The sequence below is a fragment of the Rhynchophorus ferrugineus genome, unplaced genomic scaffold, assembly GCF_030347505.1.
Source record: "Rhynchophorus ferrugineus isolate W39M unplaced genomic scaffold, kcgeb_rfMv2 rfM1, whole genome shotgun sequence".
Classification (NCBI taxonomy): Eukaryota; Metazoa; Arthropoda; class Insecta; order Coleoptera; family Curculionidae; genus Rhynchophorus; species Rhynchophorus ferrugineus.
Window position 1 is genome coordinate 23196578 of NW_027472580.1, and position 18128 is coordinate 23214705.

Below are 18128 nucleotides of genomic sequence, written 5' to 3' on the forward strand. Positions count from 1 at the left end.
AGATAATATACAATTTGTACCTTTATTTTCACTTAACTATGATGACAAATCACTAAACAAATATTTATTTTTTTATTATTATTCTTAGCGGTTCCCCAATCTGGCCAGTAGCCAATAAGTATTTCTTATGTTTATATTATATATGTACATGGCATGTAGAAAACTACTTCATTAAGTGATCTCCTGTATAAAATACTATCCTAATTAATTAGTCTTATACTAAAGCTTATTCAAAGTCTATATATGTCCAATAACCAGATCAGATGTTAAACGTTTTACTATACGCAATTCATTATCACGACGCATATTTGGCTGATTAGCGAGTTCATTGGGATGCACCAACATGCTTTCGAAGTACTTCACACAAACGTTGAATTACCCTCATTATTATTATATATATATATATATATATATATATATATATATATATATATATATTGTAGATGTTTTGTTTTAATTTTGATTTAGAGGATCAGAATCCAAAATCATATTTGTTTTGTTTAGTTAAACTCTAATTAATATAGTATAATATTTGAAGCAAGACATATCATAATAAATTATGGCTGTTAATTAAATAGAATAGTAATCGATCGGAAGTTTCATTCAAAAAGAAAAGGATAAGTCCCATTAAAATACAAAAAAGAGTATTGGTTATTTAGGAGAAAATCTAAATTATTCGTACATAAGATGCTACTCTACAAATACTAAAACCTATATGGACCTATGGAAATCAGGGGAATGTTCTAAGAGAAATAATGCCAATAGAATATAATTATTTCAGAATAAGGTCCTGTGAAGTATTGTGGTTGCACCCAGATACAGATGCCAACTATCATAACAAGATTTGATGGAAGACTATGTTAACGTCGAAGTGCTACAACTCTTGGACAACACTGAACTAGGAAATAGGAGATCAAAGCTTTTTGTGTAGTAAATGGTAAAAACACTGAAAAGTACTGATAATTCCTATTGTATTTTATGTTATTAAAGTATTGTTAAAGGAAAATGGGTCTTCCTAGATAAGTATCTAGTTTTAAGCCTCTAGAGACAAATTGTCAATTGGCAAGGACTGGTAATAATATATTAATTAATGATTAAAAAATAACATAAAAATAGGAGTAATTATCTTTTTAAAATATTAAATTTATAAAGTAACAAAGATTTATAATCGAATATGAACGCTATTTAACTAAAATATATTAAAATAAATATGACAAAAAGCGAAAAAATATGTATAATATATAAAATAAATATGATAATTTATTTAACAAGCTTCCGATAAGAAATAACTTTATTATGCCCATCGAGGTTAAGAAGTAGGCCCAGCAGTTTCCAGAAGTAAAAATCATTCACTGAATCACACTCGAGTCCATATTAAAGATGTCTTGAACGAGTGCTTAGCGGTACAAAAGTCTAGGAAGTTCATGTTAACATGTACCGAGACGGTAACAAATTGACCATAGCGAAGTAGTTAAATAATCAAATATACATTAAATCATTAAATAATTAAATCATCATTAATCATGTATCTTTCTCATTAAATCACAACATTTGTTGAACAACCTAATACATTACTAAATTCTAAAAGAAATTAAAAAATATATATGTTATGAAATTACCATTGGGATATATAAAATATTAAAAATATTTTAACATTCGATTTGACTTTTTAATTAAAAAATGCACTATTTTTGGGATATATTTAATTATCTTTTGGATCTATAAAATTAAAATCATATATGTGTCGTTATTTGAAAAATGTATTAATAACCAGCGAATCGGTACACATAAAATTATGTTCGGAGCGTTATATTACAAATTTTAATAGAGGAGAATTTCAGAAAAGCCGTATATTCATTGGACGAAAATGCAAACGAGTTTTTTCATTTATTTCCGCTGTATTTGATTATTTATTATGTTGGAATTGTTCTGTCTGGTAAATTATGTGTCTCTATATTATGTATAGCTTTGAAACTTGATGTAACATTTGTTAATGAAAATAATTTCAAATAATTAGCATAGTAGTACTTTTTTTTAAACACCCTGGTTTTTAATAATTTGAACGTTTTGACCATTAAGAGCTCTCTGCGGTTAACGGATTTCTGCATTTTTCCCTTAGTTATTTCATTGGGTTTACGCTTCTAATTTTCCATTTCCGAACTATTTATACTAACGATCGGTAACTAGTATATACCTTATATGCTCGACAAAACTTTAGCACACTACATATTTTCCTTTAGTACTCAATAAAAATAAATTTTGGCTTTTACATCCCACTGTTAACGACTGTTGATCATAGTATTTGTGTAAATATGTAAAAATTACAAAAAGGCAGCCATAATTTACTTATAGGTTCCGTACAAAATCGTACTGCTCGAAAGACGCGACGAAACTATAGCTCAGTTATGTTAAAAAATGTAAAAAATTTCGTTCTCCGAAAGAATACGCTCTATTCTTGCTCTAAGTTTGATCATTCAATATAACATTGATCTAATATTTCTCAATCATCTTAAATAGCATTTTAAGTTGTTCAAAATGGTTAAAGTGTTTACCTTTTGAGCATGTACATTGTGCTTAACATATCACAACATGCGTCACAATTTTAAAATCTTAATATTGTCCATTTTTTCTTTAAAATCTAGAGCAGCCCAACACATGATACTTACTGCACCCTACTGTCTGCGAGTTCATCTGATCTTTTCTTAAATCATGATGGTAATATTTATATTCGTCAGGGCTATCCAAATTGAATTTCGTTTTGTTTGAAACCATTATTACATTACGTCACATATCTCCACGAAATAAGCTCTTCGGCAAACTGTACATTTTCTTTCTTATGTTTTCATTTAAATATGGTTTACGTAAATCTTCCTTTCTTCATAAAGGCATACCATCGTGTAGGAGACGTTGAATAGTTCTTACATTTGTTTATATACAGGTGCAGAAGAAACTTTGTTAGCTGTTAATATACAATTAGAAGCAACTAGCAAAATTGCTCGACTAGTTCTATTATATAGATTTCTTAAACGTTCTCCTCAATTTTCTTAAAATAAATTGATAATTTAAACATGTAACTGCGCATCGTTATACTGCACTGTGTGCTATAGTTTTGGCTCGTTATTTGGGTAGCATGGCATTACGCCAAACTTATAATAAAACAAGTAGCTGTCTCTTTGTAATGTGTATATGAATATCTAAAAAGCCATCTTTAATTGTAGAATCTAAACGATCCAAATTTATTTTAACTAAGAGTTGTAATCAAAAGTGTAAATTATCCTAAAATTTTGTCCCGGATTTATATTCAGATACGGGTCAATTATTTTGTTATTTATCATAAAATGAGTTAATTATGACATATTTTTTAATAATAAACAAGAAAACGTTCCTGTGACTTCTTAAAATATCGTTCTTAGAATCGATTTTTTAGGATACAGTATAGTAATACGGCAATTCGCCAATTTGGAGATAGAAATTAGAAATTACAAAAGAGATACAAACTAAAAAAGGGTCTATTTTTGCTTTAGTTCCCTTTTGTCGCGGCGTTATATAGCTATCAGTGAAGATGTTTTTATTGTGGTGAGAGCATAATAAATTGTTTATAAAATTAGGAAATCAAATTGAGAAACATTGTGGGTTGCTGCACACTTGCGCAGACAAAATAATAACAGTAAGGAAAGAATGTTGTTGGTGGGTTGTATTCAACCAGGTAAAATTAAAAAAAAAACATATTATTATTCTAACATCTAACATTCTAATATTGGACCAATGAAATATTGAAAAAAATTCTACTAAAACACTTTACTGAAAAGAGACCATCGGTTCAAAGAACTGTCGTATTTCAACTTATTTACTCAACTTAGCTCCGTTTGCTCCGTTAGCGCAGTTTGCTCCAGGGTGCTTATCTTAAGACTGAATGGTTGTGGTGAGTGAGATATCTAGACATATATAGTTTGCTTTATATTCGAATATATTAAAATCCCCACAGTCGTTTTGTATCATCCTTCAACAAGTCACGTCTTCTTTCCTTAAATAAAATAGTATTTTAATGTAAATTAGAATGATTTAATGTTTTCGTTCTTTCACGTTTTGTTACTTACGTACATACTTTTATATATACGGAAGTTTCAATAAGCCCAGTAAATAAATCCTAAAAACTTTTGTCCACTGCAGCTGTACATCTCGATTCAGTTGTTCCGAAATACCAGATAAAACTTCGGCGCTAAATACAAGTCGGGCAACTTTTCGCCCTATCAGTTTCTCGGCTCGGCATATGACTTAACAGTCTTAGCCTCAATCCCCATAGGCGCCGCTAAAGATATAAACGAGCCTTAAAAATTCACCAAGCAATCTCTTTTATTACGATGGAATTTTAAATAACCGCCAAGTGTCGTTGCGGCTTCGCCGTTACTTTTTTTTATCAAGCCACCTCCTAGGTTTTTTTCCGCCTCCAAGAAGCGGCAGGTCGTCGCAGTAAGTGAGTGGCAAATGGGGACGATAATGCGGCAAAGTCCAGGGGAACGGGAGACGGGGACGGACTTACTTCGAGACAAGAAAGTTTGTTAAGAACCAAGGAAGTGGCTTAATTTTCATTGAGGTAGTTTGGGAATAATAGCGCATAAAAAAGACTATAAAAGAATATTTTACTTTTATAGGAACTGTTCTTCGTAATGGGGGTGATGGAACCGAAAATGAATATATTTTTCTCAGATAATATAAGAAGTGGTGATCATTAAATTTAATGCATCTATTTATGCTGCCATTTGGCTATTTATCTTAAAAATTCACATCCTTTGAAGATATCGATAGAATTTATGAGTTAGTTTATATTATTTATTTGTTTATATTAGCTACAGGGAATAGACAAATAACATAAACACCGTGGGATAGAGTAAACTTTGTCGCATGTTGCCAGCATTGCTTCCATATAAATAATACGACGTGTATGCCTTGATATGGTTATGTGCCAAGTTATGCAAGTAATATTTCAGTGTGTTTTGCTCTACGATGCTTAAAAAACAAGCAACTGTTGAAATGTGTTATGTATCAGAATTTTTCATGCGTATCCCAAACAACAGTACTGAAGGAAACGATACCATGCGCAAAACATGGTAAAACTTCATCGGCGAAGAGGAATAGTGGGCGAAATCCAAAGTTAACTGATAGAGACCGACCAAAATTAAAAATAATTGTGGCTAGACAGCATAAAACTACCACGACAAAAGTGACAGCAGAACTCAAGGCTCACTTGAGTAATAATATTTTGAGAGAAACGGTATGACGGGAGCTTTCATAAAGCTAACATCCATAGGACTGTGATTATGAAACCCTTTATAATGAAAACCAACGCCGAGTAGCTAAAGAAGTGGTGCAACGATTATAAAACTTGGACACTTGATGATTAAATGAATGTGGCATGGTTTCAAACAATCATAGTTTATATTGTTTCCTACAACAGGCTGGGTTAGTGTATGGAGAACCCCAAAAGAAGTCCACTACCCGGGATGTTTGCTTCCAACAGCCAAGAATCGGGTCAGCAATATCGTTGTATTCAACTGGTCTTCTCATTCACATCACTAGTCGGATTAGTGTAAATGAATAACTCGACATCCTCAATGATAAAGTTCTTATTATGAATTGCATTTTACAATTCTCTTACTATACTTATTATTAGTTCTTTCTATGTTGTCAAATACATATATACGCAGCCAAATTGCTACCAAACGCTGCCATGTACCAAGATGATAATGGGTACATACACACAGCCAAACAGTCACAGTTTTAATTTGAGAAGCATCTGCATACCAAAGATATTTTCTGGCTAGTGCAATTACTAGATGTCAACCTGATTGATCCATTATCGGGAGACTTAGCGCAGAGAATGAGAAGTCGGTTTCCACCTCCAATATCATTGTGGCAAGAGGCGGATGTTTTGGTGCAAGAATGGGACAACATTCTGTTGGAAAACATTTAGACTAGATTCTATACCGCGAAGAAATGTAGCTGTTTTAAACTGTTTGCTGTTACCTGCAAATGGTGGCTCAATACCTTATTAATAAAAAAATATTGTGTATATATTAGGTGTCATTTTATTCTGTCCAGTAAAAGTAACAGACCGATTTCATGTTTGTTTATATAAATAAAACTTGTTACAAAAACAAGCCTGCAAATATATGTTACCTTTAGTTACTCCTTTAGTTCTAAATTATTTATTAATCGTCTCTATGACAGCACAAGCAATTTCAAGTTTAAAATGGGATTTAATAAGACAATGATGCTAAATTGTATGGTCGTTATTGAGTCAGTATACAGATCGAGAGAAATTCAAGAAATAATGATATCCGCGATCAATATCTCGAGGTTGTTAGATTTTCGTATTCATTAGGTCCTCATCGCTGCTGATGCATGTTTCGAATGTAGTAGGATATTGTTAAAAATATAAATAAATTATATTTAGAAAAGGGTTTGTTCATTGTATTGCAGACTGAAAGAATGTAGATCTAGAGATGGAAGAGCATTGCTTAAAAAAATTCGATTCCTAAGTACCATATAAATTTTAAAAAATTATTAAGTCTTTCATTACGGTCTACGTACATCGAACTGAAATACACAGACTGTGTTTATTCACAGATTCTTTACCAATCGGAAAGAAAATCTTGGCGCCAAGCCCTATATGGGAATCACAAGAAGTTTTTTCCATATTTTTATCTTCAAGTAGAGATAAGTACGAATATAAAATGTTTTAAAATGAAGTAAATTGTGAGATTTTGAAACTGAAATGAAAAATTTGATAATCAGTTGAAGCAATGAATATCAATAGAATTTGAAATGACAAAAATAAATATATCTGCATCGCACTATACTATATACCATATACCAAATACTTTCAAGAGATATATAATAAAGAAAAAAGATTCATAAAGAACAATTCAGATGCATAATATATTATTGAGCTCTTTATAATTCCCTTTCAAGCTGTTTCATTATAACAATGTAAGTGCAATATAAAAATAAATAGTATAGAGTTTGTAATCCTCAATATATTTTGTAGTCATAAGTGTTAGTACTTTGGATTATAAAAATTATTGTATTAAACCCAAGAAATTATTGTAGAATTAGGAAATAAGATTTCGAAACTTGACTCAAGAAGATATAATTTACATAATATTTAATTTATTCAATAATTCTAGTATAAAAGAAATTTTCCAATATATTCTCATTTAAAAATAAATTATTGGTGATTTGCCTGAGATTGAGATTTTTACTGTTGGTAAACACCAATTATCAAATTAGATTTTTCTTGATGTTTTTTAACGTTATTAAGTTTTAATAAACAAATAAATTTAATTAAAATATACTTTTTAAATTTTCGCATAAAATTACTCCCGCTTTTAACGCTCTCTATGATTTTGAATCGCATAATTTAGTCACAACCTTTGATATTGGAGATCGCTTTCTATATCTACACGCAAGCAATAATCCAACAAGCCTGATATTCGTTATCAACTAGATCTAATGCAACTGAGTCATGCCCAAGACATGGCTAAATTAATGGCTGAAAAGTAATTAAAGAAAACAAGAAAAATAACTCACCTTCTACGGCAACTGGCCGAGCAATCTGAAACAGAAAATTCGAATTAATTAAAGCAAATTTAATTAGTCCCAGGACTATTTATTTTTTGAGATTTATTTCCGTTGCGAATAAGTGATGCATAATATTCTTATGATTGATATCTTATTAGTGAGCAGACCTTCCATCTTCAGGTAAAAGCTGTAACTGTTAAAATTACAAACGTCGAGGAAAATTGATATTTTAATTAAAAGTAAACAACTAGCACGTTTAAAGATGCCGGGGAGACGAGTGACGTCGCGCCACTGTGTGTTGTGGACTGGAGTAATTTTGAGTTTCTCATGCAAATTATGTAATAATTAACAAAGAACTTGTGCTGTTTGTTGGCGGTTTTTAGACCGTTCTACGTTTTAATACAGACATTGTATAGATCCGTGTTTACCTTTTACTGTCTCTATATAGTGTATAATGTATCTAATACTAGACGTACGAACAAGTTTCTTCTTTTTAGTTATAGATGACTCTTCTTTTCTACTGATTTGATAGGTTAATAAAATATAACATTAAAGGAGTGTATTTGTTTTACGGCCTTATTATTTTGAGTATTTCCATCTCAGCATCTTATTAAGAGAGATGAATCACGTGATGTCGTTTATAATTCAAGGCTAGACTGGATGTTTTATGTGGTATTTCAAGAACCGCAGATCAATATTAAAAAAAAAACAGAGAAACACTTTTATATCTCGAATATGAGGTAGATGTTAAGGAAATATAGACCTATAATTAATTTTAACCTACTGTTTTGAATTTGAAGCTTTATAATCAAAAATCGGTACAATATATTTGACTTAAAGTATTCTCCATCGATAGCAGCTACTCTTGCCCATCTCTCGATCAATTTACGGATTCTATCTAGAAAAAACGATATATCTATATATAATATCTATTTATCTATTCGCAAATTTCACCCATTTTCGGGTATCTTCATAAATCGCGAAGCACTGCGCAGATACATCACGTCTCTTATGTTGGAACAAGCAGTAATAATAAGGAGCAAAGTCTGGAGAATGAGGCAGGTACTGTACCACTTCCCATGTTAATATTTCCAAGTATGTTTTCAACTGTTTTGCAACATGTGGTCGAGCGTTGTCATACTGAAGACTAACATTATAGGGTCCTTGCTTGTATTCCGTCTACGTTTCGCCAATACTGGGCTCTAATGCATCAGTTATAGTCGATAGCGATCTTCATTGATAGTTTAATCGAATAATGCTTAAACTTTTTGTCTTTACCTTCGGTGTACAAACCAGCACTTTTTGAAACAAATATTCACAAGTCGAAACTGATAGAGCATGATAACCTTCACACATCATTATTTACGGGTCATCGAATGATGATTTACTCGATACGAATTAAGACATTTTCAACGGACTGAAAAAAATATTTCTCCACACTTATTGAATAACAGATAATGAAAAGTGAGGACTGTCAGTGAGACTTCAACAGGTTGGTAACAAATTATCTCGAGGCGTTTTAATACACAGTAACACCATCAATTGTAAATCATTTAAAATTAATTTATATACCTGTAATTGACAATATTTCATTCGTTTGGCTAGAAAAAAAGATTTCTACAAAAAACTCTGACCAAAATTTATCTTCTTATATTTTATATTATTAGTTATCTATTAGGTACTCGACTTGTAAAGACTTTGTTTCTACTTCACTTGTAAAGCTGGTTTTTGTTAACAATATTTTAAATATATAAGAAGTATAGATAATCTTATAATGAATTGAATTATTTTATCAAACTAATTAAATATAATGTAGTCATAGAATTAACCAAAAACATCCCATCTAACTTCTAAAAAACATTACATGTCATCTCTCTCTGAATGACAAATGACGAATGAACAGACACGCTAGAAATTAAAATAAAATGAGGAGATTAGAATTTCACACATGAAGATCATTATTAGATATAAGAAAAAATTTCAAAAAATCATTTCCAGGTGCTTGAAATCCATCAAAATTATTTAAGGGCATTAAGGACCGAATTAAATTGAATTTTAAAGTCAAACTAAACGATGCTTCAGCAACAAAAATTATATCATAATATGATTACTGGTTATAAGCAATACATCCAAAGCAAGAAATATCACAAATCACAATCAACATGGCACATCATGATAATTAGCACTATAAAGAAATATTCCTAGTAAAAAATCATTCGATTGATATAAAGTCTGCAATCCAATAAAATCACAGAGGTGTACTGTGTTATGACTTAATACATAGTTCTCTATGATGACCTATGATGCCGAAAAGGCCAAAAAAAAAAATGAAAAACGATGATGGGAATCGAATTATACCAAAAACTGGATATTCAAAGTGAAAAATTAATTGCATTGCTAAAATCCTAGACTGAAAGAAACCAAGGAGATATTATGATGGAAGTCATAGTATTTTTCCTCCAGATATAATAACACAAATCGATGGTGCACACAAAAATATAATTCCATGTAAGCTGAGCAAATTCGAATATTCGCTCTACGTATATTTTTGGCTTTTATTGAAATATAAACACCTATAAATCAAAATTTATAATATATGGACAGTCATTATATTTAACAGTAATATCTTAATTTTCACTACCGATAATAATTACAACACAATTTCAAGAAGTCTAAAATAACAGTAAGAAAATAGGTTAGATACTCCTGAATACAATCAGCCGTCTCCAAGAGAGTTGTTTCAATTATAAGTGTCGGGAAATATTAAAATTTTAATTAAAAATAAGCAACTGGCTCGTCGCAGGACGTCAAAGATGGCAAAATCTTATGCTGGAAAAATTTAAACTCTCTCGCAAATTTCATAATGATTAAAAATATTTTATTTATATCTTTGTGTAACTCTATGACAGCGTCTTTGGTTTTGATTCATTTCGCTTAAGATCATTGATATTGTGCCGTGATATTTTCCGGACAGTATTCTCGTATATCAGCAATTCGTCGTCATTATCGTCAATCGTCGTTATTAATTAAAAAAAAACTCGATAATGTTTGAGATCTTTTTTGTTGTATTTTAGAGTTCCCTTTTTGCTAAGTAGGATTTGTCTGAACTGGCCGTAATCTTTAACATAGGCTCCGAACCACTGTCGTCGGTATTAAGCTTACTGACTGGCGTGTGACCAACTTCAAGATCATCCCAGAAGCCATTCGGTATTATCCAGCCTGGTTACTAGCGTGACTGAGATAATTTTCCTTACCGGATTTTACACTGTTACGTTTTGTACAATCACAATTACAATCATCAAGATTCAAACCCGCGACTCTGAGAACAGTAATAGTACCAAGCCCACCATTTAAGGTTTTGTACAATAACAATACCAAGTATTCATATTTCTGTTAATTTTTTATAAAAATAAGATGTTATATCAGTATGCAATATTTTAATTCTGAAAAAAAATAAAATAAATTATATTAAAAATTTTAACAAAAAGTATAATATTTTAAAACCGACAAACAATTTTTAAAATAACTATTTTCTTATAGTTCAATAATAAATGAAGATATTGGGCTAATCGCGACCCATAAAAAGCCTATCGTAGTAAATGCATATGCAAATAGTGTTCCGCATATCATTTAAAGGCTAATTTAACAACAGACAATAAAACAATTAAAAATTACTATGAATATAATGCAGTTAAAAATGTTAAATAATTTAAAATATTTAATTTATATTTATATTTTTATATTTATTTTATTTTAGCTCTATTATTATTTATTTTTACTTTTTAATAGAGTTAAGTTATTTATATTATTTGATTGTATTGCTGATTAAGAAACGCTAAAATTTCGAAGTGTTTTTCAAGAATTTAGAGCAACTGAAATTTGAGAATCTTACTTCAAAAGGTGCAAAACGAAAACTTTTAATTTATTCATCAAAATATATCTCAAATAGCAATTACGGACTGAAAAATTGTACGTGATTAATATACACGCTCAACCAGAGCTAGCAGAGACGAAGTTTGGTCATAGCCAATGAATGACAATGGTTTACGTTTCTTATCACTTACCAAATGACCAAATAACTTTGTAGTGGATAACATGATATTATAACATCCTTTGAAAAACTAACATAGCAAAATCCAAGACGCATTGACTCACAGATGTTGGAAAATGTGTTTATTAACTCTCGATTTCGTTCGACGTCCAACAACGTAAGGGATAATGAAAGAATTTGATTGTGAATTTGATCAGTATATCGACTCCAATCAATTACCACTACAGTGCCAATATTTACACTTGAGGGCAACTTTTAAAACGTAGATGCAATATTCCTAAAGTCACTCGATGAGCATCTCGAACAATGGAAGTTATTACGAAGTATTCATACAACACTACAATCATGACCCCCCACAAGTTTTAATATTTCCGAAAGGAATTGCTATTCCAGAAACCTGACCTCTTAATGACGAGGCAATAATGGAATATTGAGAATGGCAACATTCAAGTGATCAAGTGATGACAGAATTTATCAAGGCTAGTGAGGAATCATTGTTTCAACGGCTTCATGTAGTACTCACGCAGATTTGACAGGTATTTGTAATTATGACATTTTGAAGGTGATTATGAAGATCGTAAATGGAACTTCAAAGGGCTTGCAAGGAGATAAGTCGATTTAGCCGAATCTGACTCTATCGATAATATTTTCGCACTCGTTTAGTTTACAGGGGGGCGTATTGCATGACATTTTATTAATTCTCGCTCTACTTTCAACTCTATGCATTAGTCCTCACTATGGGTACCTTGGGAAGCCAAACACGTTTCCCTTATTCAATTATCTTAGTTCATCCAGAAGATGTCTCCCCATTGCTTTTCAATATATTAGTGGATGCCATTATGCATGTCATGACGTTCAATATGATGTTACAGACTCCATGACAAATGTAATGTTCACCGATGTCGCGCTATATTAGCTGATATTGGGATTTCTAGCATTGTTCATGATATAGTTTGCATCGCAGAACCATGTGGCTTCACATTTAATGCAAGGGTCCAGCAGATAGAGAAAGTGCAGGACTTTAAGGATTCGGGATCAGAAACTCAGGAGAATAATTCCATAAAATGCCACACCAAGTAATAAGCTGAATAAGCAGTAGCTTTTGCTTCTCTAAGATGTTGCATGTGTAAGAAAAATGTTGCAATAAAGAGTAAAATACGCCTCTTCGAATGTCTGTATGGCTTCAAGTTTTGGACACTAGTACAGTATTTCTAAGCTTGAAGTATTTCAAATGAGTTGGTTAAGGCAAATTATACACATTTCTCTGCAAGATCGTATTAGAAATGTAGTCATTAAATTACGATGCAACAGTCGTAGATAAATAAATGATAAATTCAGAGTCGCAGATCAAATAATTTGGAAATGTTTGTCATATGATAGGTGAACCTACTTCTCTGTCGAAATTGACATTTTGGGTAGAAGATGCAGCAAACAGTCGTGAAAAAAGAGAAAAGTCAAGATTATTGAAAAGTGATCTGAAAAATAAGGACTAGATGGCATAGCATATATTCCAAAAAAGTGCAAATATAAAGAAACATTATATATTTACAGTGATACCAAATAAATAAGCAAAAATACATTAGCCCAGGTCTCGACATATAACAATTAGTAACTATTTCCTAAGAAGAATCCAACATTTTACAAAAGACAGAAACGGAAGAAATGTGAAACTATCTATCGATGTTATGTTGAAGTCATACAAGAATTAATGAAGAGTTAATAACTGAGATGGCAGGGTTAACTGCAAATAGTCTAGTATAGCTAAATTTGGCCCCAGGGTTTTCATGTAATGATCGTTTAACTCACATGTTTGTTCAATAAAACTGCACTGTTATGTTATTTCAATTTTACTGTTATAATATGAAATACAATTAAAAATACTAGATGCAAGACATTACAATAAAATATAAAAGGGAAATAATTTATCGAACAAAAGTGTCTTCGTTTCGAATTCGGTACTTTTATTTGAACTTTTTTTTCGTTATAGAGAAAAATCACATCACCATAAAATATTACAATAAATAATTCAAAGCAAACCCATACTCGTTAACGCAAGCTTTCCACTTTATTCTTAGCAGTATTTTTCAAGGAACTGATCTCTTTCTTTTCATATCACTGAACGCAATGTTCCGAAATACGGCATAAAGCGCGGTCGTATTCCTTGGAGGAGATATATTCCAAAGAATATAAATTATTACGCGTTCGTTTTTTATTTATTCTGATTTTTTACGACCTAATATATCATGAGGACGGAGAAGCTGCCACTCAGATTAAAATTGCGATTTTTGTTTGTGGGGGAACCACAGACACACAAATTTCCAATATGTAACAGGATAGTTCACCAGAAGGAAAAGATTAATTTAACGAATAATTCACATTTTATAATGGGTTATTAGGATTCATAAAAATGGCATAATATTTCAACTTTTGAGGAAATAGCAAGAAGTAAAGTATTATTCACTGAAGCCTAACTATATCCATCCTTTCAATTCTCTTCGCGTTCTCATCGTCTTACCCCTTACTGCCTCCAAACTATCCGTGTACCCAGTGCTTCCACCATTATATCTGACTAACCCTCCGAAACTGGATTTTGCTCCTTTCAATTACCTCCTGTTCAATTTTCCAAATTCCCTCCTGGCCTTTTACGACTTCCTTTATAGATAATTTCCTGGGTCCATACACCTAGAAACACCATCTCTTTCACGACAGTGAAATTGGTTGAGCTACACTTCTTATACTTGGTAGTGTACTTGGTTGTGCCTTAATCTCTAACAGACAAATATCTCTTTTTAGACTCGCTAAACAGGGAACGTCTCACTCACCGCTAAACTATACGCCTTTGTCTATGCCCTAGTATATATTTCTGCACGACCGTATAGAAAATGACCCATGAATTATGACTCCTATACATCGCATATTCCTTGAACGAAAATACACTCATCCCTTAGTATCCAAATCCTTAAAACTCCCATGCTCCTCCTTGATGAATGATTATCTTTTGAAGCTTACGTGGGTCCTCTTATACGTCGAGATACATTGGAATGAACAACATTGGAATAATGCTCCGGCAATGTCTGCCTCCTAACTCTTTATCGAGAACAGATCTATTCAGAAACTGCAGAAACAAGAATGCAGTAGAATGAGTAAGCTGAGGTTTGGACACTGTTGTTTCTACGGTCACTTCACGTTCTCAAGAGCTCCATCAAGCTGTCATTTCTCTGTATTCCATCTCGAATTACTTCTCTCACCACTAGAACAAAATTTGGACTGAATAATTCAGGAATACAATTCAGGCTGATGAGATGTCTGCGAGAGATTGAAATCATAGTATTTCAACAATTAACACCTAATAATTTTCTTTTGAATTTGTATCATTCAACTGTTTTACCCCTTCCTGTCATCCTAAACGGTACCATTTCGTTGTTGCCATTAATTTTGTCCATACGTAAATCTTAGTTTGTCATATATTTTACCTTAACTAATAGCTCATTACCAGTCTAATGAATCCAAAAACTTCCAGATATATCTTCATATATTTAAATACTAAATGACCCGACGAGCTTTGTGCTGTCAATGAATGAAGTGTTACCTTTTTGTTGGTTGGAACTTTATTAAGGTAATAGAAAAAATACAAAATGCATTAAGTTTAATAATTGATTAAATAATATATTTTATTATTTAGATAATATATATCATCTTCTATTAAAATACTTTATTTCTAACAAAATCTAGCAAAATTTCATTGTAGCTAAATACTTTAATGCATGGGTTGGTTCTAATATAATAATTTTTTTATTTTCTTATTACAAAAGCGCCAAAACAAATAAAGCGAACGGTTTAACTGACTATGAAAGGAACATGCCTTTCCAAGATTCAGATCACAAACGTTCAAGAATTGGTCTTGTGATTTGTTAATAGTTATAGCTAATTCAAGGTGAGTCTGAAATTGAATTCGTTCAAATTCATATCATCAGTTAATTTTACAATTTTAAAGCACATATCATAGCAGAGGTTGATTTAGATGTCGAATCATGATGACTACCAAGCAAAACTTCAATTGCAAATTATGCGGTTGTAAACCTGGTAAATCCAACAAGTTTAAAATGTATGAGTAACAAATGAACTAATATACTATCAAAATATACTGACAGGAAGCGGAACTAGAATGTTGTGAGAGATTTTCATATATTCTGTGCTGCCATTATTTTGGTACAGGACATTGATAAACCGAATTATTTAAAATTATTTAAACCAATCCTGTCAGTAATTTGACAGTTGTCATTTGTTCTCTATATATTTGTTATGTATTTATATATTACATCTCCTGTTTTACGTACCTCTATTAATATTAACATCGTACTAAAATCCTTAGTTCTTCTTCGTGGCTAGATTAGTGGCTAAAATGTACAATCAATATAATTTCCAAGAGGTTGGATAAAAAGTCATAAAAATACATTACAATACGAGTATTTTTTATGAATTTTAATATCTTGAGATGTGAACATGTTTGCCCACTCTTTTCCGTTGAATTACCATTCTATAATGTGTAGTATCACTGTTTTGTAATGGACATCAGTTAAGTTTGTGTGACGTGAGCTGCCAATTGCGAAAGAATTGCGATGAATTTTCTGTATAATTCAACAAATCATATATCATTAAAATCGCTCCAGCCGTTCTTGAGTATTAAATTGTACAACTAACTTGACTTTATTCCATTTATTTAGATTTAAGAACGAATAATTCCAATAAATGTAAGAATGTACAGAATGCAGATAATTTCAACAAAAAATCAAATTTAATGAATTAAATAAAATTAAAAATACAAGAGAATATTCTAAGGAGTATAAGTGTTTTGAACTATAGCTTTGAACCAATTGAATCCAAACCGTGGTTCTACCGAATAATCCTGGTATTAATTTCCATACTAGCTTGCACTGACTAGCATACTGATATTTGATATTAATTAAATCAAATCTGCCTAATTACTGTATCTGGATAATTTAATGTAAGGTACTAGATCCAATCAATACTATCATTACTCCTGATGTATATCTTGATGGATATTAATTGTCATATATTGGTTAGAACAGATCCAAAATTGAGACAGTAAATCAATGAATATGAATAATATACAACTTTATTAAAATTTGTAAAATGATACGTTATTATTTATACCAGATATTAACATAAAATCGTAATTTACGGAATCAAAACGGAAAGGAAATAATAATATATTAGTTAATACTGACGAAGCTATTGGCAACTTCCGATTGACGTTTCATTCGCGAAGTTTGATATTCTTAACAATAAACAAATAAATTATTATAAGATAATTAAATCTTAAGTAATTATATTAGCTATTATAAAAAATGTCCACGGAAATTAATTAAACATTTCTTCTAAGAAATAATAATTATCGAATAAAATTACATTTAAATAAAAATAGAAAAAAAAAGAATTAGAAAATCGAAACAAAGAAGTCTAACCAAAACCTCAGAAGTGAATCAACCTATCGACAGCTAATAAAAAATATAGAACTAGTTAGACAGTTACAATAAAATAAATTAAAATATAATATACCTGGTAACGGTTGTAAAAAATCAGGAAATGTCTATTTTCTTATTTTGTATGTAAAGCAGAAGAGAATAAATATTGATTAATAATAATTATAATAACTAAAATATTACAGAAAGCAACATCACAAATATCATATATATAATCACTATAATGACAATCAGCCAGTTATATAACAAAAAGTATGTTAACATTAGAAAACACATTACTAACAGATTTAAACTGAACATTCACATTATAGTACTCCTAGAAAATGTATAAACTTCTTAAAAATGCATCTCTGTTTTTGGTTAAAAATATAAATTTTAAATATACAAAATTGTAAAATAAGACAAGGAAAATGATCCCAGTTAGGCTGGGTAAAAACGGATATCTTCTGAGACCATTTGAACTGGGTCGCTCGCGAGTCGGTAGGCTTAGTTAAACCATTTTGCTTAGATCAGTCCAAATAAGCGCAAGTTGGTAAAAAGGAGACTTTAAAATATACAAAAAAAAAAGATTTCCTTTTTTCATTTTTTTAGTTATAATTTACTACATACAACCGAATATTAAATTAAGAATATATATCAGGAATTTATCTAGTTTTAATAGCTTTACGGCGTTTCTGTATAAAAAATATGTATTAAATTACAAACTGTGAATCATGTTAGAATAAATTGTGGTATAAACAAAATTTCAAAAGAAATTCTTAGATTGTTTATTGTTCGAAATCTTTAACTTGAGATCGAAATAATAATTTTTGACCACCAATAACTTTCGTTTAAAACATCATGAGATTTTAAAGATTAGCATGAAGACCATTAAATAAACATCCGGTATTAACGAGCCTAATTAATATTGCCATATTGACGTGGTTGATATTAATTCCTGTTATGTTTTACATATGTATTTATAAAGAATCACATACATTAAGAGCTATATG

The 18128-nt window shown here is 30.8% G+C and overlaps 1 protein-coding gene across 5 annotated transcripts in view; it reads right to left on the minus strand.

Annotated features, from left to right (window-relative positions):
* Positions 1-18128, minus strand: part of LOC143206505 (Ig-like and fibronectin type-III domain-containing protein 1) — a 444726-nt gene that overhangs the window by 257882 nt on the left and 168716 nt on the right. For all 5 annotated transcript variants that reach the window (XM_076419075.1, XM_076419079.1, XM_076419078.1 and 2 more), the window contains exon 2: positions 7591-7615. The gene's annotated coding sequence lies outside the window, so the exon portion shown is untranslated. The remainder of the gene's footprint in view (positions 1-7590; positions 7616-18128) is intronic.